The 23,971-nt window shown below is 36.0% G+C and overlaps 1 long non-coding RNA gene across 1 annotated transcript in view; it reads left to right on the plus strand.

The window, feature by feature from the left end:
• LOC131408592 (uncharacterized) overlaps positions 1 to 18,575 on the plus strand; it is a 420,158-nt gene extending 401,583 nt beyond the window's left edge. The window contains exons 5-6 of the long non-coding RNA XR_009220791.1: positions 2,473 to 2,550; positions 17,875 to 18,575. This is a non-coding gene — a long non-coding RNA (uncharacterized LOC131408592). The remainder of the gene's footprint in view (positions 1 to 2,472; positions 2,551 to 17,874) is intronic.
• Positions 18,576 to 23,971: the final 5,396 nt, after the last annotated feature.

Genomic DNA, 23,971 nt, shown 5'->3' on the forward strand with positions numbered 1-23,971 from the left:
ATAAAAGAAACACTTCTCATTTTCCATTAACTTTATTGTGCTGTTAATAATATAAATGTATAAAATGTGTCATATTACAACCTAAAGTGGCATGCTGCTATATTATTGTTAATAATAAGCTTCTAAAATAAGAACTATGACAAACAGCTTATGCGCCACACTAAAAATTAACTTCATTCCTTGATTCTTTTTCCTTTTTTTTTCTAGAGACAAATGAAATAATATAGAATAAGTCTGATCAAAATAAAACTCTACAATTCACCCATTTGTTTACTGAAGAGATCTCCATTTTCCTCAATGTACGATTATTTCCTCTGTTTTAAATGTTACTAAAAGATAATTTAATTCATCTCTCAGGTTTCAAAATAATTTACCTTCTCTAGTATTGCTTCAAGGATTGGAAGCATGGTTTCTTATCCAAGTTGTGCTTGCACATTAAAGTTTAATGATAGACTTATTGCTTATGATTCTTCACATTTCACTGTAGCTACTGTAGAATGTGATGCGTACATATACTTAGAAAGCTTTATAATATAATTCAATTACGGGAACTAAACACAGATTGTGTTGTCCCCTGACCATTTATTCTACCTCTAGCCTTGGACACACTTTTTAACTTTATATTTGTTCTTCAACGGTGTGTATAAAAAATGCACTAAAAGCTGCCGCTTTCTCAACAACATCGTGGTCACAGTTAGTTAAATATTTAATGCCACCCAGCACAAGGCAGGGCATGCAATGAGCATGAACTTGACTATAAAACCACGGTAATGGGTTTAGATCCTGTATGTCCCCAGTGTGCTCTGTACAGATCAGTAAATGAGGGAAGAGTCTCATCAAGATGCAAGTTTAAATAGGAATCTGTCCTGCTGCATCTGCTGACAAGATTAATTATAGATCTCTGAACCTGATATGTTTTCTTAATGTCTTGCATCACTTTACTAGTCTGCAGTCAAGCTGAAATATTCAGCGTGGCTTTGTATAATACCAGATAATTCTCTTCTCCAGAGTGACACTTTGCAATATATTTTAAGTCTTGATAACTTGCTGAGTGCCTGATAAAAGTTTCCATTACTGATTTGCCATTAGTTCTCTCATTTGTCCTTTGGAATTAGGACAATCGTTTTTGCAATAGTAGCAAAATTCTAAAAGAATGCAAAAGCCTTTTCCATGGGAAAATTCAGCCATTTTCTCTAGGGTGTACATCTTCAAATGAAAGGACAAGGCAGTAAATACAGCAACAATTATTAGAAGATATTTTGCCTTGTGAATCTCATAGTCTGCCTTAAAAAAAAGAAAAAAAAAGACCCAAGTAATTTTTTTAATGCTGTAATTACTACAACCACCCAGTATGAAAAGTTTACTTGAGGTGGATGTGAACAGAGGTAACTCTTGTAGTTGTCACCAAGCAATCACAAATTTTCCAACACTGTAGGCTAAGCATAGATTGCTTTAGGATCAAGCTGTGGCCACTGTCCTTGAGGATATAGTTTAGGGGATATAGTTAAGGATATAGTTAAGAATTGTTCACTCAATTCTTATATCGTGATTGTGAAAGAAGAGTAGAGTCTTACTAAAGTATGTGAGCAAATCCACATATCTGAATACCTCCAATTTCACCATTGTGAGCCTACTTCTAATAGTCATCATGTTAATTAATAAACCACCGATTTCAACAGTGCAAATTCATTTTTTACATTTATCAGGTTAATTATCAAAGGCTCACGTGATGAAGGAGAGATGCGTAAAAGAAGCCTTTGTAGTTGACTCCGGAGGATAGTTTTTCTGGTATAATGCCAAGTGAATACCATGGAATGTGGTTTTTGATTAGGGTAACTGACTACCTAACTTACACTAACTAACACACTCATCACATAATTAATGTTAAATTACATATAAATAAACAAACGTATGTGTGTACATGTACACGTGTGCGTGTGTGTGTGATCGACATTACTATATTCTCTCTTCTTCCAGGGACCACCTGCTCTCTAGAATTAGGGTTTAGAGTTTGTGACCTAGGTGGTTTCAGTGGGTTCTCCAGAAGTAATGCATCTTCTGGGAAGCCTTGTGTCTAATCCCATTCAAATTTTACTTTTATCTCATCTTCATCCAAAATTTGTAGAAATTTTATGCAATTCATATTTATGTTTTTGATATACCGTAATTAATAGGTCTTTTTCATGTGATATTTTTCCTTTTCAAGTAATTTATAAATTCATCCAGAGAAAGGATTAATTTTTTTCCATCCTTATTTGCTCATCCATTTATTTCACAAATATTTAGAGGCATCAAACTAGGTTCTTTCCACTCTCTCTTTAGTGCTTCTATGCCCGTATAAAACTGGGCTCAGTATACAGTGCACATACTGTAAATATTGTCGATTGACTGAAAAACATCCTATTGTGAGGCCATCATTATTGAAGTTTGCAGGATTCTTTTCCTAATTTCAAAATGCCTTTTTCATTTTAGATCTCCCCAGGTAGCTGTCTCACAGGATCAATCTATCGATTCTCACTGCACGGGGTAAAGAGGAAACCACCGGATCAGGTATGGCTTCCAGTACCAAGAAGTACCCACTTGAAATTAAATACATATAATGCATCTCAAAGTGAGACTTTAAAAATATTCTTACAATAGAACTTGAGGCAATTGATTTTAGAAATTACTAGAAATAAGGGACCATTTTTTTCTCTACTACAAGATCTCTTTTGTGGAAAAGAAACTATTTATACAAGTACTTGTTAAGCCTTCTACATTGTAATTTACTTCACCTAATAATTACCCTATCAACACATATTCTGTCTAAATGTCTTTAGTCACAGTCCTTCTAATGTAATCTGGGTATTCATTGTTCTTCTGTTTGATATGCACTGGAAGCTCAAAGCATCTTATTCTAATCAGTATTTGAATGCATTGTCTGTTAAAATGAAAGTAACAATGATTAGTAGGACAGATGTTTCCCTTGAATGTGAAAATGTAGGGGTTAAAACCACAAATTAGACTGAATACTCAGTCCTTGCACGTATTTTTCAAGATGGTGGGATACAAATTTTTTGTGAAGTGGAAATCAGGTACTAGTCAAAGTCTTATGACCTGTGAAGCACACAATATTTGGAAATAGCTCTACTTTCCATGCTGGAGAATAGACACACAACTGTAGTATGTTGGTAAAATGAAATATCATCTGCCTTTGTGGATGGTGATTTTGACAAAGAGACTGGGAGAAGCATGGGAAGGGAAAACAAAGCAATCAGAATTTCATGCCCGTGCATCAGTGTATCAGTATGTTAATCGCAGGATTAGAAGAGCCGATGAATGGATTATCATTACCTGTTAGTGTACTGCCTTCTTACTAATACTAGACATTTCTCTGCTTGTGGGCTGAAAATGCTATAAAAATAGGTTGTTTATGACATTTAGTTGTCAAAGATTTTATAATAGCTAACTGATTTCTTTCATATTGGTCATATTTACCTCCTGTTTCTATTATATTCCCTAGTTAGTATTATTTATTGGGATTTCCAATTTATTAGGTCATGAGAAAAATTTTAAAATATAATGTTTGTGTCAATGAACTGACATTCATTTCAGTTGAGGAAAGAATTGAGGCCAAGGTGATTCCCATTTGTTTGTTTGTTTGTTTATAAAAAGAGTATGGTAATTGGTACCTTTTATTTAAATAAATTTTGCAGTAATCCCTTCTCTTCAACCTTCACAAAGACTTGCTGAGAATAAGTAATGCATAAAGCTGCAGAATATAGATGAGAAGGCTGGACTGGGGGTGGGTGCCTAGTTAGCTAATGTCCTGAGGAAGAACAACAGAGTCAACCTTAAAATGCCAATTTATGATGCAAGTTACCATCACTTCAAAAGTGATATCATATGATCTTCTGACTATAACAGTCTCAGTCATCAGGCTGATTTGGAGTAGCCCTTGTTTTTACTGTCTGAATTGCTTAAACAATTATCAAGAAGAGGGATGAATATCTGTGGGTTAGAATAAGTCCTCTGACTACTGATCTGCTCAGAGGTTGTAAAAAAATCACTAGGTCTCTTTAGATTATGGGCCATGGGTCTAATCTGCTTCATTAAGCTTTATTCACATGGAGTTAGGAGGTTAAAAATGAAGCACTTTGGAGTTAATACCCATGATTAAGAGGTTATTAGTCTTTCTGGTTGAGGAGGTGGAGCAACAATGGGATTTCTGTGTTTCATGATGCCTTCGCTACTTCATATCATACTCACCCCCCCCCACACACACACACTGGTTACTTCTCTTGATCATGGTATTTACTTAACGTATGCTTTTGTTTATTTTAATTTCATTAACTTAGCCTAAAGCCTTTGGACCAAGCTCACATTTGAAAAATAAAATCAATAATAAAATAAAGTAATAATGTTTCACAGGGCATATGACTGCCTCCATGATTCTGGGCAAACCGTTTAAACCCTCCTCCTTCCTACTCGCTGGACAAAAGGCTTCCGTTGGAGGAAGGCTAGCTCCTCTCACTTTGGGATATAATATCTTTGTCTTTTCTTTTAATTTTTTTTTTTGTTATCAGAGAAAGACCTGTTTTGATTGTCCCGTTTGATAACTACCTGATTATTTGAATCTTTTCTTCTGTTTGTTTGTGAAGAAGATCAGCCCTGTACTAACATCTGCCAATCCTCCTCTTTTTTTGGTGGGGAAGACTGGCCCTAGGCTAACGTCTGTGCCCATCTTCTTCCACTTTATATGGGATGCCGCCACAGCATGGCTTGCCAAGCGGTGCGTTGGTGCGCGCCCGGGATCCGAACAAGCGAACCCCTGGCCGCTGCAGCGGAGCCCGCGCACTTAATGCTTGTGCTGCCGGGCCGGCCCCTATTTGAATCTTTTTACAGCATAAATAGAGCATAAACTTTACAGACAAGTAGACTTAAGATCACATCTCACCTCACCTTTTACTGGCTGTGACTCATGAGCAGTAAGTTAATCTCTTTTTGCTATAGCTGCTGCATTTGCAGGTGGGAACAATAATATTACCTAAAAGAGTTTTTCCAAGAATTGAACTAGATAATACATTTCAAGCTCTTAGTATACTGGGTAGCACAGAGAAAGCACTCAAAAATGTTGACTGTGTTACGATATCGCTGAGATTATCAATCAAAGAGGTATATATAGATATAGATTAATAGAGTCATCACAGGGAATAAGAATAGCTTATCTGTTTTCAAATAATTGGAATAGGAAAAACCTTAACATTAAAAGTGAACTGGTCGTGCAACTATGACGTACAACTATCTACTGGGGCTTTGAGGGGGGGGGGAGGAGAAGGATTGGCAATAGATGTTAGCTCAGAGCCGGTCATCCTCAGCAAAAAGAGGAGGATTGGCATGGATGTTAGCTCAGGGCTGATCTTCCTCACAAATAAATAAATAAATAAATAAAAGTGAACTGAAGATAGCTTGAAGTTTGAAGATTTGCAGAGCCTCAAGTTTTTATCACTATTGATTATCATTGTAAACACAGAAAGCTAGAAGTACAGAATGTTCTGTATACGGAGTTCAATATCTGAGAATGCTATGGTAAAAGTGACCATATCACCTAGCCCAAAGATTCTTTTGACTGGATTGTTTGTTTGGATTTGTTTTGTCTGATTTGGTTTGGTTTCCTATGTGGAACTACACTAGATATAAAAGTTATACAAGGAGAACTGATTTATTTGGGAATGAGAAAGGCTCAGATTCTTGTCTGTTGAACTCTCCCACCAATGCCATCCCTGAGTATGTTCTGAAGACCCCCAAATGCTTAGAGAACACAATTTAAAAAACACTGCCCTACTCCAGTCCTTTAAATTTTAGGATGGAGAAACTCAAGCCAAGAATAATGAAGTGACACCCCCAACGTCACACACTGAGAGAGATGTCTAGACGTGCTGACTCCCATCTATTGGATCAAGCTGACTCTTTGCAGAATACATTTAAAGTTTAGGACAGCAAATATGGCTGGGGGAAATGTGGCCTTCCCTCCTTTTTGTCAATCATATCGTTTTGGTGGTTGTACATGTATTACAACAGCGGTTCTCAAAGTACGGTTCCCAATTAGCAGTATCAGCATAACTTGGCAGAAATACAAATTCCTGAGCCTACTCAAACCACCTGAATCAAAAACTGGTGGTGGGGCCCAGCAATTGATGGATTAACAAGACTTCCGGGGGATTCTGATATTCATTGAAGTTTGGAAACCTTTGCATTAAAGAAATTCTTTGGAAATTAGCTTTATCCATAAAATAATTTTAATTATATGGGCTACCAACCAATGGGCAAAACCACTATTAAGATACACAAAATTCTGTAAAGAAAAGAACTGAGAGGGAAGAAGGAAACCAAAATTTGCTGATTGCCTGCCATATACCAAGCACTCTTTGATTTCTATTAGTTATCTTATTTAATCCTTAAAGCAGCACTCTGAAGTATGTATTATTATCTGAATTTTGACGAGAAAATTAGACTCAGAGGGACTAAATAATTTGTCTGAGATCATTCAGCTGGAAGTTGCAGAGCTAAGATTTGAACCCAGATGTAGTTGACTCTAAAGCCTTAAATCTTCTCATTATGCATTGAAACTCACTGGGTTTCACATCCACACACCTGGGGTGGAATATCTGCAACTCTAAGGGAAAATCTGTGCATTTGATTTTCGTTATCATTATGCAGTGCTTTGACGTTGATTATACTTGGGAGGTAACATACCTTTCTCTCGATGTTGCATGGAAAAAATGATTTGTCACTCTGACATGAGTATGGTTTTTCTACTCTTCATTCTACTTACATCTATGTGAATACCAATCCCCAAATTTCTATGTACTTGCCTAACTATGACAAGCTAATATATATGTATATACTTATTTTTTTTCTCTAGCATTCATGTAAGAAATAAATATAGCTCTAGTGTATCCTGTTTGGGGACATCTAAAATTTCTGTAAAATGAATCATCACCTTCGACATTACGTAAATAAAATCATATAAGTATTATGTAAATGTAATTACATATAGAAGTGATTACAGGGATATGCACTGCAAACTTTGGAGCTGTAATATGGGGAAGTATAGGAGAGGGTAATTATGTATCATATTCCCTAGAGCTTCAACATTAGGAAGAAGTTCATCAATTTTTATATCTGAAAGAGACATTAAATATTGCATTGTGTTCTGTAGAGGGCATGGTTAATAGGTGATTCGACCAGCGAAATGGAGGATGAGGAGGCATTGTAAACTTGGAGGATATTCTTATTGTGGAAAAGTCACAGTTCCGGAGCTGTTAAGATTACATGTCAGTTATAGGCCTTGCTGTTCTCTGCTTGAGACTAGTTTTCAAAGATCAAAGAGGAAAATTTCTCTTGCCTCCTCCACATTCTAGAGTATTGCCTATAAGAATGTCAGCCACATAGTCTAGTACCTGGTAAAGTGCTAGAAGATAGAACTTGATTTTACAGGTTATGCCATTGGCTGCCAGAAGAAAAATAATCTAAGGAGGTAAATGCACAGAATTTAGCAGAGAAGTGGATGCAATATTAGTACTTGAGGACCTGTATCAAGTATTGTGTCGGAAAGATAATATGGAGTCTGTATACAGGAGAAAAGACCGAAAATCAGAAGTCAATGAGCTCATATCTGGAAGCAGAACAGAGCAAGAAGGTCAAGTACACAATCTTATTGAGGGATGATTAAATCTTTGGGAACCAGATCAGCTAAGTTTAAGACTCAAGACTCAGAGGACACCTTCTTCTTTTCAGGACAAAGGTAGCTACTGATCACTTGTGCTACATCCCAATATCCTATCTAAGGCCAAGCTCTATTCCTTTTTTAAAGTAAAGGTCTCTCCAGTTTCTTTATTTTTCTTCACCTCCACTGCTACTACCGTACTCCATGCCACCATCCTCTCTTGCCTGAATGACTGCACTTGCCTCCTAACTAGTCTCCTCACTGCCACTTATTCCCTCCACAATCTGTTTCCATTCTGCAGCCAAAGTGATTAGTCTTCCAATCACTCCCTATTGCTTTCAGGGAAAATATTAAAGTCATTAATATGATCTACAAGTCGGCATGCTCTTACCCCTGCTTACTTCTACAGCCTCATCTGATGTACCCCTGCTCTCTCTGCAACTCAGTACTGTTCATTTTCACTTCCTCTAGGTGACAGGCCTGCCCAGGTCCTTTCTGCATAGAAAATTTTCTGAATTGTTCTTTTTTCTTTTATGTCTTACAGTGCTCGATTAAAATATTGCTTCACCAGGAAACACTTCCTTGACAACTTCCTCCTGTAATACAGGTGCACGTGCACACACACACACACGTGTCTGGTCCCCTGACATATTTCCTCAGAGCTCTGTTTTTTCCTTTACTGCACTAACTAGTTTGCAATTATATATCGGTGCATTCATTTAAATAGATTCCTGGCTCTCCCACTAAACTTAATCTACATGAAAGCAGGCACCACATCTTTTTCAATTATGGACATATCCCAGGGCTTAGACCAGTGGTTGGTATAAATTTTTTGCTAAGCAAATTCTTCTTAGATATGACACCAAAAGTATAAGTGACAAAAGAAGAAATAAATAAATCAAACTTCACAAAATTAAAGACTTTTGTGCTATAGACAATATTGTCAATTAAGTGAAAACTCACTAAATGAGAGAAAATATTTGTAAATCATATATCTGATAAGGGATTTGTATTCAGAATGTATAAATGACTATTATAGCTCAATAATAAAAAGGTAAATAACACAATAAAAATGGGCAAAGGATCTGAATAGATATTTCTCCAAAGACAGTATACAAACGATCCATAAGCACATGATAAAATGTACAACATTACCCATTAGGGAAATGCAAATCAAAACCACTATGTGATGTTACTTCATACCCACTAGGGCGACTATAACAAAAATTAAGAACAATAACAAGTGTTGGGGGAAAATATGTACCAATTGGAATTCTTATATGTTCCTGGTAGGGATGAAGAATGGTATAGCCACTTCGGAAAACACTTTGGCAAGGCTTCAAAATGTTAAATATACAATTATTATATGACTTCTAGCAATTTAACTCCTAGTTATATACCCAAGAAAATTCAAAACATGTCTCCACACTAAACTTTGTACACAAATGTTCATTATAGCAGTACTCATAATGGCCTAAAAGTGGAAACAGCTTACATTTCCATCAACTGACGAATGAGTAAAAAAAATATGGTATATTCATGCAATGGAATATTATCTAGCAATAAATAGAAATTAAGTACTGATACATGCTACAACATGGAGGAAACTTGAAAACAGTATGCTAAGTAAAATAAGCCAATCACAAAAGACCATAACAAATCAATAATGGTCATGATTCCATTTACACTAAAGATCCAGAATAGACAAATATACAGAGACAGAAAGTAGATGAGGGTTTGCCCAGGAGCAGGTAGGAAGTGAATTGGGAGGAAATAGGGAGTGACCGATAATGGGTACAAAATTTATTTTAATTTTTTTGGTACTAAAAAGTTTACAAAATTAGACTGTGGTGATGGTTTCACAACTTTGTGAATATACTAAAACATCATTGATTATATATTTTAAATGCATGAATTGTATCATATGAAAACTATATTTTAGTAAATCCATTAAATATTTTTATGTCATGACATGGAGAGACAAGTTTCTTATATTTAATGTGTGGGTAGAGTATTTGCACTGAAGGATCAAAAACTATTAACACACACACTCACAAAAAGAAATGCAAAACATCGGAAATGGTAAATACATGAGTGGATATTAAAAAAAGGGTCTTATTTTTAAATATATGTAAAAAATAATTAATTGTTTAAAGCAAAAACATTAACAATGTATTGTGAATTTTTTAACGTACATAGAAGTAAAATGTATGACAATCATTGCAAAAGGCCAGGAGGGAAGAAATGGGAATATATTATTGTAAGATTCTTGTACTATACATGGTATTAGCATAGCATTTGAAGGTAGACTGTAATTAGTCAAAGATATACACTATAAACTCTAAAGCAACTACCAAAATAATAAAACAAGTATAGCTAAAAAAGAAAGTAAAAAGCCATTTAAAGAAATACTTGGCTAATCCAAAAAAAGGCATAATAAGAGGGAAAAAACTGCAAAGAATATGTGGGAAAAATAGTTAAAAAAAAAAAAACCTGATGTAGATTTGAAGCCAACTTTATCAATAATCTCATTAAATATAAATGGACTAAACACCTCAATTAAAAGTCAGAGATTGTGAGATTGAATAAAAACCATATATCAACTACAAGTCACATACATTAAATATAGAGATTCAAATAGGTTTAAAGTAAAAAAAAATGGGAAAAATATATCATGCTAACTCTAAGCAAAAGAAAGCTGCTGTAAATATATCAAACAAAGTAGATTTCAGGAAAAGAATATTACCAAGGATAAAGAGGGTCATTTCATAATTTTAAAGGAGTCGACTCTTAAAGTAGAAGTAACAATCCCAAACCATTATGCACCTAATAACAAAGTTTCAAATTATATGAAGCAAAATGTGTCAGAACTGCAAGCAGAAATCAATCAATCTATAACCATAATTAGAAATTTTAACACCTCTCTCTTAAAACAAATAGCACAAGTCAATAGAAAATCAGTAAGATTATAGATGATTTGAACAACACTGAAAACTAACTTGGCCTAATTAACATTTATAGACTACTCCACACAACTGGAGCAGAATATACATTCTTTTCAAGTCCACGTAAAACATTTAGCAAGATTGACCATATTTTGGCCATAACATATGTTCAATAAATTTAAAATATTCACAGCACACATGTATCTTCTATGATCATAATGAAATTAAATTAGAAATCAATAACAAAAGATATCTGGAAAATCTCAAAATTTTGAAAACTAAATAACATGCTTCTAAATAACCTATGGTCCAAAGAAGAAATCAAGAGAGAAGTTAGGAAGTATTTTCAACTGGATGAAACTGAAAATATAACACATCAAAATTTGTGGGATTTATCTAAGTTAGAACTTAGAGTAAATTTTATAGCACTAAATGCCTACTTTAGAAAATAAGAAAAGTCAAAATAATGACCTCAGCTTCCATTAAGAAACCATTAAAAGAGGAGTAAATTAAATGCAAGGTAAGCAAAAGACAGGAAATAACAAACAGTCAATGATCTCCCTCAATGAGATAGAAGACAGAAAAACGGTAGAGAAAGCTGATAAAACCAAAAGATTATTCTTCAAAAAGGTCAATAAAATTGATAAACCTCTAGCCAGATTGGTCTAGAATGAAAAGAGAATAGACACACATTACCAATATCAAGATGTGAGAGTGAATGTTATGAACAACTTCATATCAATAAATCTGACAACTTAGTTGAAATGGACAAATCTCTTGAAAGACATAAAGTCCAATTCTCACTGTAGTGGGTTAAAGAGTGTCCCTCAAATTAGAATCTTTGCAGATGTAGTTAGTTAAGGATTGTAAGAGGAAATCTTCCTGAATTTAGAGCGGATCCTAAATCCAATGACTGATGTCTTCATGAGAGAAAGGAGAGGGAGCTTTACACACAGAGAGTCACAGAGAAGAAGGCCATGTGAAGACTGAGGCAGAGATGGGAGTTATGTTGCCACAAGCCAAGGATCCATGAGAAGTTGTAAGAGGCAAGGAAGTGTTCTCTCTGGAGCATTCAGAGGGAGTTTGGCTCTGCTGAAACCTTGATTTCAGACTTCTGGCCACCAGAAATGTGAGAAAATAAATTTTTGTTGTTTTACGCTACCCAGTTTGTGGCAATTAGTTACAGCAGCCCTAGGAAGCTAATACTCTCACTCATGAAGAAATAGATAAATTAAGTGACACTATAATTGTTAAAAAATTGAATTTGTAGTTAATAACCTTCCCACAAAGAAATTTCCAGGCCAAGAGGGTATGGGGGATCAGAATTTACCACCTTAAAATGTGTCTCTTTGGCTTGATTATTTCTAAAAACAAACTACTCAGAAAGAAACTGACTTTCCCCCTAACTGCCTAAAGAAATTTAAGATAGAAGGCCTGTTCCAGGAAGGAGCTGATACCATAAGATAATTATAATATAATGTAAAAGGGCCTTTTAATCAAAGTCTTCTCCATCTCTCATTGTCTTTGAAGGCAGGTTCAACATTTGTTTATCAAATATTTGCTTTTCCATCTCCATGTGAATTACCTTCCTCCTTTTGAAGTCGCAAACCGCTATCCCCAACATCCTCCTTTGTCTTTAGCTGAAGATGGTGTTTAAGGTAGTGGCTTCTGTCTGTTTGGCAAATTACTCAGTGTTCCTGGGTTTCTCCCATGTATACATATTCTTATACTTTTTTTGATTTTCTCCTGTTATTCTGTCTTATGTCAATTTAATTCTTAGACCAGCCAGAAGAACCTAGAGGGTAGAGGAATAGTCTTCCTCCCCTATAACGGCTTTGCTTGTAAATTTCACCAACCATTTAAAAGAGAAATAGTATCAATCCCATAGAAATTCTTACAGGAAATTGAATAGCTATGTTTCTCAACTAATTACTTGAGGCCAGCATTACCTTAATACCTAAACCAGACAAAAACATTACTACAGACTAATATTCCTCATGAACACAGAGGCAAAATCCTTAACAAAATTTTAGCAAACGAAATCCAACAATATATAATATGGATAATATACGCTATACAATTGGGGTTTATTATAGGAATGCAAGGTTAACTTAACAGCAAACCACACGATCATCTCAGTAGAGGCAGAAAAAGTATTTTAAAAATTCTAACATATATTCCTGATAAAAACTCTTATTAAACTTGGACAGGAAGGGAACTTCCTCAACCTGTTAAGAGGCAGAGAATAGTGAAAGAATAAATGTTTCCTCTGAAGATCAGGAATGAGGTAAGAATGTCTGCCCTCCCCACTTGTATTTAACATATGGCTGAATTTTCTAGCATATGCAATGAGAAATAAAAATAGAAAAAGAAAGAGAGAGAAAGGAAAGATAGCCAAATTGGAATGGAAAAATTAAAACTGTCATTATTTGCAGATAACATGATTGTCCATGTAGAGAATCCAAACAAATCCTTTTTTCTAGAGAAGCTGAAAAAAAAATTATTAGACCTAAGTAAGTTTAGCAAGGTTGCAGGATATAACTGGAAATTGAAACTTAATTTTTAACATGCCATTTAAAACAGTAGCAAAAATATCAAATGCTTAGGAATAAACCTGACAAAAGATGTATAAAACTTGTACTCCGAAAACAACAAAAAAAATCGATGAAAGATTTTAAAGAAGACAAATAAGTGGAGAGATAATCTGTGTCCACGAATTATAAGACTCAATATTAAGATTTTAATTCTCCCCAAATTTATCTATAGATTCAGTGCAATTCCAGTAAAAATCTTATCAGATTTTTTGATAAAAATTGACAAGCTGATTCTAAAACTCATATGACAAAACAAAGTACCTAGAATAGACAAAACAAAATTGAAAAATAAGTGTAAAGTTGGAGGAATTACACTACCTGACTTTAAGACTTATTGTAATGCTACAGGAACAAGACAGTGTGGTAGTGGCATAAAGACAGATATAGGGATCAATCAGACATATGGAACAGAATAGAGATCCATACATTTATGAACAACTGATTTTTGACAAAAGCAATTCAGTGGAGAAAAGATCGCCTTTCAATAAATGGTTTTGGAACAGTCAAGTATTCATATGCAAAAAGGTGAACTTGGATCCATACCTCTCTCTTTATACAGAAATTTAAAAAATGAATCATAGATCTAAATTTAAAATGTAAAACTATAAAAGTTCTAGAAGAAAACGGGAAAAAATAATTGTAGCCTTCAATTAGGCAACTGTTTCTTAGATATGACACTGAAAGCAAGATCTGTAAAAGAAATTATTCATAAATTGAACTTCATCATAATTAAATATTTTTGATCGTTGAAAGACACTGCCAAGAGAATATTTAAAAAGCCACTGACTTGAAAAAGTATTTGTCAATTAAATATCTGATAACAGATTTTATTCCAGAATATATAAAGAACTCTCCAAATGTCGTTATAAGTCAAACAAACCTATAATACACAGGCAAAAGATTTTTACAGACGCTTCACCAAAGAATATATATGAATGGGAAATAAGCATTTGTCATTAATTATTAGGGAAATATAAATTAAAACTACAAAAGATGCTACTACACATCTATTAGAATGTCTAAAATTAAAAAGAATGACAACACTGTTTGTTGGCGAGAATGTGGAGCAATTGGAAATCTCATATACTGCTGGTAGGCATGTAAAATTGTACAAATCCTTGGGAAAACATTTTGAGGATTTCTTAAAAAGTTAAGCACACCTCCCATTGACACAGCCATTACATTCTTAGGTATTTACCCAAGAAAAATGAAAGTATACATCTATACAGAGACTTATAGATGAATGCTTATAGTACCATTATTTGTACTACCCCAAAACTGGAAACAACCCAAATATTCCTCAAGAGGTGAAAGAATGTTATCAACTATGGCACAGCCATACAACAGAATCATTCAATAAAAGACAATAAAAAGGAATGAACTACAGCAGCAATATACAAGAATCTCATAATAATTATTCTGAGATAAAGAGGCTAGATAAAAAAAGAGTACATACTGTTTGATTTCCATTTATATAAAATTCTAGGAAGTGCAAACTAATTGATAGCAACAGAAAAAGTATCAGTTGTTACCCAGGGACTGGGAAGTGGGCAGGAGAGTGGGATTAAAAGGGACAAGAGGAAATTTTGGGGTGATGGATATATTCATTATCTTAATATTGGTGATGATTTCAAGAGTACATACATATGTCAGGGATTATCAATCATGTAAAGCACAGAGGTTTGAAAGAGCTGAAAAATAGAGATTGAGGCAGGCAATGGTAGGAGACCCACCTGGTGAGGCACAAGACTTTTCCTCATCTGCTCAGGGCCTGGATTATATTCTTAAAGCAGTGTAGAGCCCTGTTAGTGCAGCAGTGGCACGATTTGCATTTTAGCAACATGACTGGCAGCAGTGAAGGGAGAAGACTAGCAACACCCATTTTTTTTTAATATAGTAATTGAATTGCAACAAATGTTCCAAATATTCTCTGCAGGATTTCCAGTGAAACCAATTAGCATACGGTTGAAAAAGTGCTGGTGGGGTTAGGGAGTTACTCTGTAGCCATTGAAACAAATTGGCCCACATTGGCATATAAGCTAAGTGGCAGAGCAGTGACTTAAAACCAAGCCTGTCTGATTTCAAAGCCCATTTGTCTTTTCACTACACAGGCCCTTCCCCACCTGGATGCAAATCTCACTCCAAAGCCTAGAGGTGGTGAGGACTCACGTAATCAAACGAGAATGTTCATGATTTTCTTCTAATCAGAATGTGGACTAGATGTTACATAATGCCAGAGCCTGCTGTGGTGGTTCTTAACGGAAGCCAAACAAGCTATGCTTTCACATGGCAGAAGCACACCCTACCACTCGTGGATTACATCTACACCTCTTTGTTTGAAAACACGAGGGGATCATCCCCAAAGCCACACGGATTAAAAGTGATTAGACTGGTGATTCATTGTCTTGGTTAAGGCCAATGAGTTCAGTAGGCCACTCTGCTACATGTGGGCACAGCGTTCCTTCTTGGTTCAAGAACCGCATCTCTAGTCTAACCCAATTATTGTTTCTCAGGGAAGGCTAACAGTAGAGAGAGTAGAAAGCAGGGATGCCAAACTTTAATTTGGCAAAGGAGAGGTTAAACTTTAAAATTAGCAGTCTGTCTGGAACCATGAAAAGCAGTCACCCCTATTCCATCCTGTTTGGAAGTCTTTGAAGGAATCTGACATTTTGACAATCTGAAGTGTCAGTCATTCATTCTGTGGCAAATGCATAGAAACCTACATGAAATTTGCCTCTCTGGTTTTTCAAAACTGTTGAACAAAAACCCTCTTTGGACCTTGGCTAATAGTACTAATCAAAACTTTAATAATAGACTTGTCATTTACCCTTTTGATTATAAGTTGGATGGATCTGGAGAGTGCTTACGCAATTTCCACACAAAAGAATGAGCGATAAGTGTTTCAGGCTTGTCACAAAATCATTTTTGCAGGCAAAGGATAAAAGAGAATAAAGCCGGGCCTAAGGATTCAGGAATTCCTAATTTGGCTAAATTTTATTTAGTCCTAGAGAGAGAAAAATGAAATTAGTTCTCATTCCCTCATCCATCAGTTCTTTATTGAACCTAATGTGCAACATCATGCATTAGTAGAACAGTAAGGATACAGTGTGAACAGGTTAGACTCTGTCCTGTTGTTTGTGGAACTCAGAGCAGAAATTAGTAGAGCAGAAGGATTAGAATGCATGCCCTGGCTTAAGGCAATACTAGGTTCAAATTCTGACTTTCCCCACACTGTCTCTGATAAACTTCTTTGCATTCCTACGTATTTTTCCCTTACTTGTTAACTATAACAGTCATACACACCTCAAAGGACTTCAGTGAGAATTACATGACGCCATGCATCCAACCACTTTTAGCTCAGCAATCAGTGCTATGTGCATTGTCATCATACACTGCAGGTTATCACTCTGTGTTTGGACATATCATTGCAGAGTAGTGGGATTAACTGTGGGTCAGGTCCTTTGCATGCACTATCTCATTTAGTCTTCATAATAATCCTCTATTATTTTCATTTTACCAATGAGGAAACTGAGGCACAGAATATTTAAGAAACTTTCTTAAAATCATTAATAAATGACAGAGTCAGGACTTGAATCAAGTTCCCTCTGATTTCCAAACCTGTGTGTTTTCCACTTTGCAATGCTGCTTTCTAAGCTAAAATTAAAAAGAAAAGAATACCACAAGAAATATTCATTTATTACTGGAAATCTTTTGATACAGTTCTACTACTAACCAAATCTGCATATTTATATCAGTATCTATATATAAAATTGAATTGCAAAAGCAAATGTAAATTTTCTTATTCAACAACATGACTTAGAGGATTTCCCAATGAATATGCCCTCTTTTCTCATAGGTCTTTATATGGATGAGTTTTGGTTGAATTTTCCAGCCATCTTTATGCTGATTGCACTTGCTGAGCCAAAATTTAAGAGAGTGTTCTGAAAACAAGTTCTCTTCTTCTTAAAATTACTTGTAAAGCCTTGTATATCAAGCACAAATAGTTGGAATCCTCTTTATAAGTATATGAAGCAGGATAGTCTGAGGAGATGGGCTCTGTTATAGGCCATATTTTACAGTGGTTAATTGAGATTAGATAAATGAGGTTAATTGAAGTCAGAGAGATTAACACTCAGAGCGCCACCTCAGTCAGTCTCTAGCTGTATGGCCATGGGCTAGTTAATCTTTTAGGTTCAGTTTCCTCAACTGTAAAGTAGAAATAATAGTGATAGCAAATAGCACCTATGCATGGTGCTGTTTTAAGAATTAAATGAGATCATAGCGGGTTAATTAGCCCAGTGCCTGACAAGTGGCACCGAATAAACTGTGATTGTGCTTGCTGTTGCTTTTTGGTTGTGTAGGTCTCTGTAGCCAGTTCTTTTCAAGTTCAAGCAAAACATTCTAACAAATAGCCAATCCACAAGGATAGATAAATCTATGAAATGATGTTTTGATGGAAAATGTTCCCCAGAAAGCTTTCTATTTTCAATTCTCTTTCAATTCTTCTGATTGCTTCAGAGAAAGTCTTCAGTTAGGTGTTAATGCACTCATGGAAACATCCGGCAATCTTCATTTGAACAACGAGGGGTTCAGTATGAAAGACTAACATAGAGCCAGTCTTTCTCAGCCCACAGCTGCTGTAGGAGTGAGAGATTGGTTCGAGAGATACAAGTCAGAAAGCTTAACCTGAAACATTGAATTCATCAAATTCTACAGTAGGCTATACATTTATAGAAGACGACAGAACTCTTCCATCAAAAGAGAATATGATCCAGTGCCCAGATCTCAGTTTCTAATACCATTCTCCAATAGAAGGTACCAAAACTCCTTGGATAAATGGGCAATTTTAGAGCTGGGGCATGGAATATACAAGATAAACCTGGAGTATTTTGTAGTGGCAGAAACTAAGGAATTGCTCAAAATACAAAATGATGAGTATATGCCAAAAGGACACAGAAGCCAGCTGAAAGAGCCCCTAATGTCAAACCAGAACAAGGTGACTAACAACATAAATAATGTAATATTGACTTATACCCCCAAGTATAAAATAAAGCCCATACTGATATAAGCAAGGGATAGAATAAAAAATAAATAAGGGAGAAGAGATGAATCTCCCATACAGGAGAATTTCAAATAATTAATGTAAATACTTGCCCCTCTACTCCTTAATTATGGACTATGCTTAGTGACTTGCTTACAAAGAGTACAGTATGGAAAGGGGGAAAAATAACTTTACAGAGGAGAATTCTGGCAAACACACCCTTAGGTATTTGATTAAGGTTAATATCATCAGTGATAAGTCACGTGTGGATCACATATGCCCTTGATATGTGCTGAGAATGGCACTTCACCTGTGGGGGCCTTCCTGCCCCAAATGCATAACCCCAGCCTACCATAAGAAAAAACATCAGACAAACCTAAATCAAGGAACATTCTCTAAAATACCTGACTCGTAGTCTTTAAAACTGTCAAGGTCATAAAAGAAAATCTGAGAAACTCTCACAGCCCAGAGGAGCCTCAGGAGACATGACAACTAAACGTAATGTGGTATCCTGAATGGAATTCTAGAACAGGAAAAGCACATTAAGAAAAACTAATCTTGGTATACTGCTAGTGGGAGTATAATTTGGTACAGCCACTCAGAAAACTATTTGACAAGATCTACTAAAGCTGAATGTACGTATAACCTCAGCAATCCACTCCTAGGTGTATACTCAACAGAATGCATACACGTGTCTACCAAAATCCACATACTAGAATGTTCACTGCAACTCTGTTATAACAGCCCCAAATTGGAAACTACACCAACGTCAATCAGCAATAAAATGGATAAATTAGTTGTGGTATATCACACAATGGAATAGTATAAAGCAATGAGAATTGGGTGATCTACAACTATATTCACAGATATAGATGAATCTCACAAGCTTATATTGGGGAAAATTAAGATAACATAGAGTACACGCTGTAATAATCCATTTTATATTCAGTTCAAAGCAGGAAAACCTAGCTTATGCTGTTGGAATTCAAGATCAAAGTTATTCCTGGGTGAGGGGTGGGATAGTGACTGTGTGGGAACACAGGGGTGTCTGGGGTGCTGGTAATGTTCTGCATCTTGATTTGAATGCTCATTGCATGTGTGTGTTTAGTTGTAGAAGTATTAAACTGTATACTTGTAATACATAAGAAAATAATTCCAGTAGAAACGTTTACAAATACAGTACTGCAATACAAATTCTTGTCCCCTTTAGGAGCGGGCCGAGCTACAGCATTACACAATCCCGGGAGCACCTGTATGAGGTTGCGTAGGGATGGAGTCTTTACATAGGTGTGCTTGGGATCCTCTGTGGTTAACATTAATGGAGAGCTTTCTAGACACTGTCCTGAGAACTTTACACACATTATGTGATTTAATCTGCACAACAATCTCAAGAGGTAGAAATTATTATCTCCATTTTACAGCAAACAAATTTACTTGATTTGCCCAAGGTAGTGGAAGACTCAAACTCATATCCTTGCCACTCTGACTTCAGAACTTGACCTCTCAGCTACCGTGCCATAGTCTTTATTTTTTTCATCTCTCTTTATTAAATTGAATTACTTTCTCTACAGAGGAATATTTTAAAAGTCAATAATTGGCTGGCAGTGACCTACAGGCCTCTCTACACAACCTAGCTCCCCTCAATCTGGAATTCCAATATGGGCTTTGTGAACCAAGTGACTCTATGTGCCTAGAATATGGATTCACTCATAATACTGATATACCTTCTGTAGAGCAGCTAGGGATTAATGCCTCGTGGGATATGCATTTGGTGAGGAGCTCGACAGTAGAAACAGCCTAGACTTGATGCCAGGAAAATTGAATCTAGTTCCATTTAGTCAGCATCAAGTTGTGTGTTGCTGGACATGATATCTGTGTATTCTAAGCCTCATGTTTCACGATTGCAAAATGGGAAAAAAAAATTACTTTTCTGATTCCCAGAGTAGTTTCCTTCCTTTTTCGTCCTTTATCTTTTCGTTTTTGCTTCTTTTTCTTTTCTTGTTTTTTCACTCTGTGCTGTGTACTGCCTAGCCACTCTTGCACACACTATTTCAGTTTATCCTCACAGTTTTGTAAGCATTATCTATTTCTATCCCCCCTTTTCAGATGGAGAAACAGAGGCTCAGAGAGATTAAGTAGTTTGTTTAAGTTCAAACACTTGTGTCATTTCTTCTCTGTTACTTAATGTCTCTGAACCTCAGCTATAAAATGGAAATAATTCTAATTGTTCCATCTGGTGCCTAGGGTGGTTTTTATTTGTTTGTTGTCATTGTTCTGATTATGTTTAATTTTAATATTTACTGGGCACCAACTATATGCTAGGCAATCTACTACACACTCTCAAATGTATCATCTTACTCAGGCCTCATAACAACCCTGAGGTTGAAATTAAGTCCATTTTACAGATGAGGAACCAAGTCTCAGATAGAACCCATCATTTTCCCAAGCCCATCCAACTAGAATCCAAGCCCAGGTTTATCTTATTCCAACATGCAGGATCTATGCTCTAGGCCCAGGGCCCTCACATTTTATAGTTCTGAGAATAGAAATGTTAACATAAAAAGTAATCATTTTAAACAATAGTATAAAGGAGAAACTTAATTTTGAGAAAAATTAAATGAGTTTTGCAACCAAAACCAATGCCATCAACTTCTTTCTCTCTCTCTCTTTTTATCATAATTTGAAATTTAACCATTCACTCCAATCGCTTATTCTTTATATATTTAAAAAACAACAGTTACGTGCCTTGTGTGGACTAAGCACTGAGAAATTAGGAAGGGAAACCTACTCTTCCCTCCTTAAGGACAGGCTTGAGTGAGGCAGGGAGTGAAGGTTGAAGTGGTGGTGGTTAAGAGACAGGATAGAAAAGGAAATGTAGTTCAAACACCATGTGGTATGGCAGAGATAAGCACTGGAGTGGGGCCACCAAGCCAGGTGAGAAGTGAGGCCCCATTTTTTGATTCTTGAATATGACAGGAGACAGCCAAGGGGAATTAGGTCTTCCAGGGGGTGGAAACTGCTTATGTAAAAACTGTAAAATTGACAAATCCTGGTAAGTTCTAAGACCGGCAATAATTCCACATATTTGTCTTGAAATACTCGTGAGTGGCAGGAAGCAGTAGAAGGGCCATGTGTTTTGAGACCTGAAGCTTACAAAAGTGGGGGAGCTCTCTTTCAGGAACACATATACACAATTAGGTAAGATAGTGCATATTTATTTAGAATGAGAAAAGGATATCACAAAAAAATAACTGAATCTTTGGAGAGTTAGGTCCCTTTCTTCCTGAATCAGAAATGCTTATATAGGAATGCTTAAATGAAAATGCTTTCTTATAAAAAGTTACTTTTTTCTGTCTGCCTAGAATACTCTGTAACTCTCAGCCATTCTCAGTACACACAGTAGCCCATTTGAATGAAAATACCTGAAATTTAAGCAACATAAACTTCATCATAAATCTGCTGCTGGAAGCTAGTATGGTATGGTAGACAGAATTCTGAGATGGTTGCAAGATTCCCACCTGCCTAGGTAACATGCCCCATGTAACCTTCTCCCCTTGAATGCAGTAGGACCTATGAACATAATGGATGTCACTCCATGATTAGATTACATTATTTGGCAAATGTGAAAAGATTTTGCAGATGTAATTAAGGTATCTAATCAGTTGACTTTGAGTTAATCAAATGGGAGATTAACGCAGGTGTTCCTGACCTAATCAGGTGAACACTTAAAAGAGGTATGGGAAAGGTTTTCCTGCTGGCCTTGAAGAAGTAAGCTGCCGTATTGCGAGAAGGCCGTAAGGCAAGGAACTGTGAATAGCTTCTAGGAACTAAGAGCTGATGGCCAGCAAGAAAATGGGGACCTCAGCCACAGAATGGCAAGAAATGGAATTTTGCCAACAACTATGTGAGCTTGGAACGGGACCCCAAGCTCCAGGAAGGAATAAACCCTAGCTAACACCTTGAATGCAGTTTTGTGAGACCTTCTACAGAGGACCTAGAAGATCTGAGCCATGCCTGGACCCTGACCCATAGAAACTGTGAAATAATAGATATGTGTTGTTTTCAGCTGTTAGGTTTGTGATAATTTATTATGCATTAATAGAAAACTAAATACATCAGGAAAACTGAAACAAGAAGAGTTTGGTATGCCACACTTTGAAATCCACAGTGCTACAATGATTGTTGCCTCCATAAGACCATTACAACCAAGAAATGGGTTTTGGTTGTGATAAGTCTGGGTGACATACTGTAAAGACAACTGCTCTAATTTCAAACACTGGGCTCATCACTCTTTTCTATAGGTTTCGGTGTTCTTGTCTTTATAGTGAGGGAATGGGATACCGATCTCCAAGGATTTCTAGCTCTGACAATTTTATGAAACTGTCAGATGTGCTCTCAGATGACATGCTCCCTGAAAGCCAGTGGCCCCACTGGCCTTTTGGATAGGTTCCATAAATCTAGACATCCAGGTCTCTTTCCATTTCAAAGTGGATGGGATTCTGTTTGGAAATTTCCTTTCCACATAATATAATTATAGAGCAGATGATTCATTCTCAGAAATGCTCTATCCACTTAGATTGACGACACCTAAAACAGGAATCTTCTTGACCCAAGAGTTTTCATTTAGAACTTGCTGATTCAATAGAGAGACAGCAAATTATATCCACTGTTAATGTTAAATTAACTGAAAGTATTTAATTAACACCTCTTCAAACAGAAAAGAAATAAGGATACTTTTCACTAAAGACAATGAAGACCACTTAAGAGATTTTTGTAAATAAAATTTAAACCCCCGTATCCATTCAAACCCTTTGACAATTAAGAATATTCAGGGTAGAGATGTATATAAAGCAATTAGCAGCTCTGGGGAATGAGTGGGGGAGGGCTACTGAGCAAGATTTGATTAAATGTTGAAATGAAGTGAAGCTGAGTCTTTGCATAATTGTAGAAAAGGAACCCAGTCCCTCAGGTATATGTTAAAACAAGAAAGAAAAATATGAGACCTATGAGCTCACTAAAGACTATGAAATCTGATGGTTCACATGAGAAGCCTGCTCAAACATTAGGTTCTGAGCTCTTTGTAATGGGAAAAAGCTATGGGGACCCAGCAGCTCTCTCATTATTAGTTCCTTGGATAATCTGGGCTAGGTTACTCTTTGGGCTTCCTTTCCCCTTAAAATAACCAAAAATGATGTGTTATTTATATTAAATCAGCATTTTTCAAAATGTATTACAAGAGCCACCTGTTAAAATACACAAAGACCATTTTTAAATGGCCAAATCAGTTTTAGGAAAAGCTGGGAGTTAAATGGATTTAACTTTTTTAATTGTAGGATTTTTCGGAGTCTTTTGTAGGCTGATGGGCCATGTGAATCTCCTGAGTGATGATGAGCTGTCAGCTCATTTGATAAAAGGATCCCTGTTCTTAGACAGTATTTAGGAACAGTGCTGAGCAGAACACATTGGAAAGCACCAGATGAGGTGTTCTCTAAAGACTTTGACAGCTCAACATCTTTTGAATCTTGATCATCTTCTCTGCACTTTAGTTCTAGGTACATTCATGAGCTGGAAAGGATGTTAATAGGCAGAGCACTTTTGACAGTAATTTACTAAGTCTCCCTGATGAAGTCAAACATTTAATTAAATATTCATTAGTTTCAAACCTGAGCCTTGTTAACTATAG

Source organism: Diceros bicornis, chromosome 7, assembly GCF_020826845.1.
Source record: "Diceros bicornis minor isolate mBicDic1 chromosome 7, mDicBic1.mat.cur, whole genome shotgun sequence".
NCBI classification, from domain to species: Eukaryota; Metazoa; Chordata; class Mammalia; order Perissodactyla; family Rhinocerotidae; genus Diceros; species Diceros bicornis.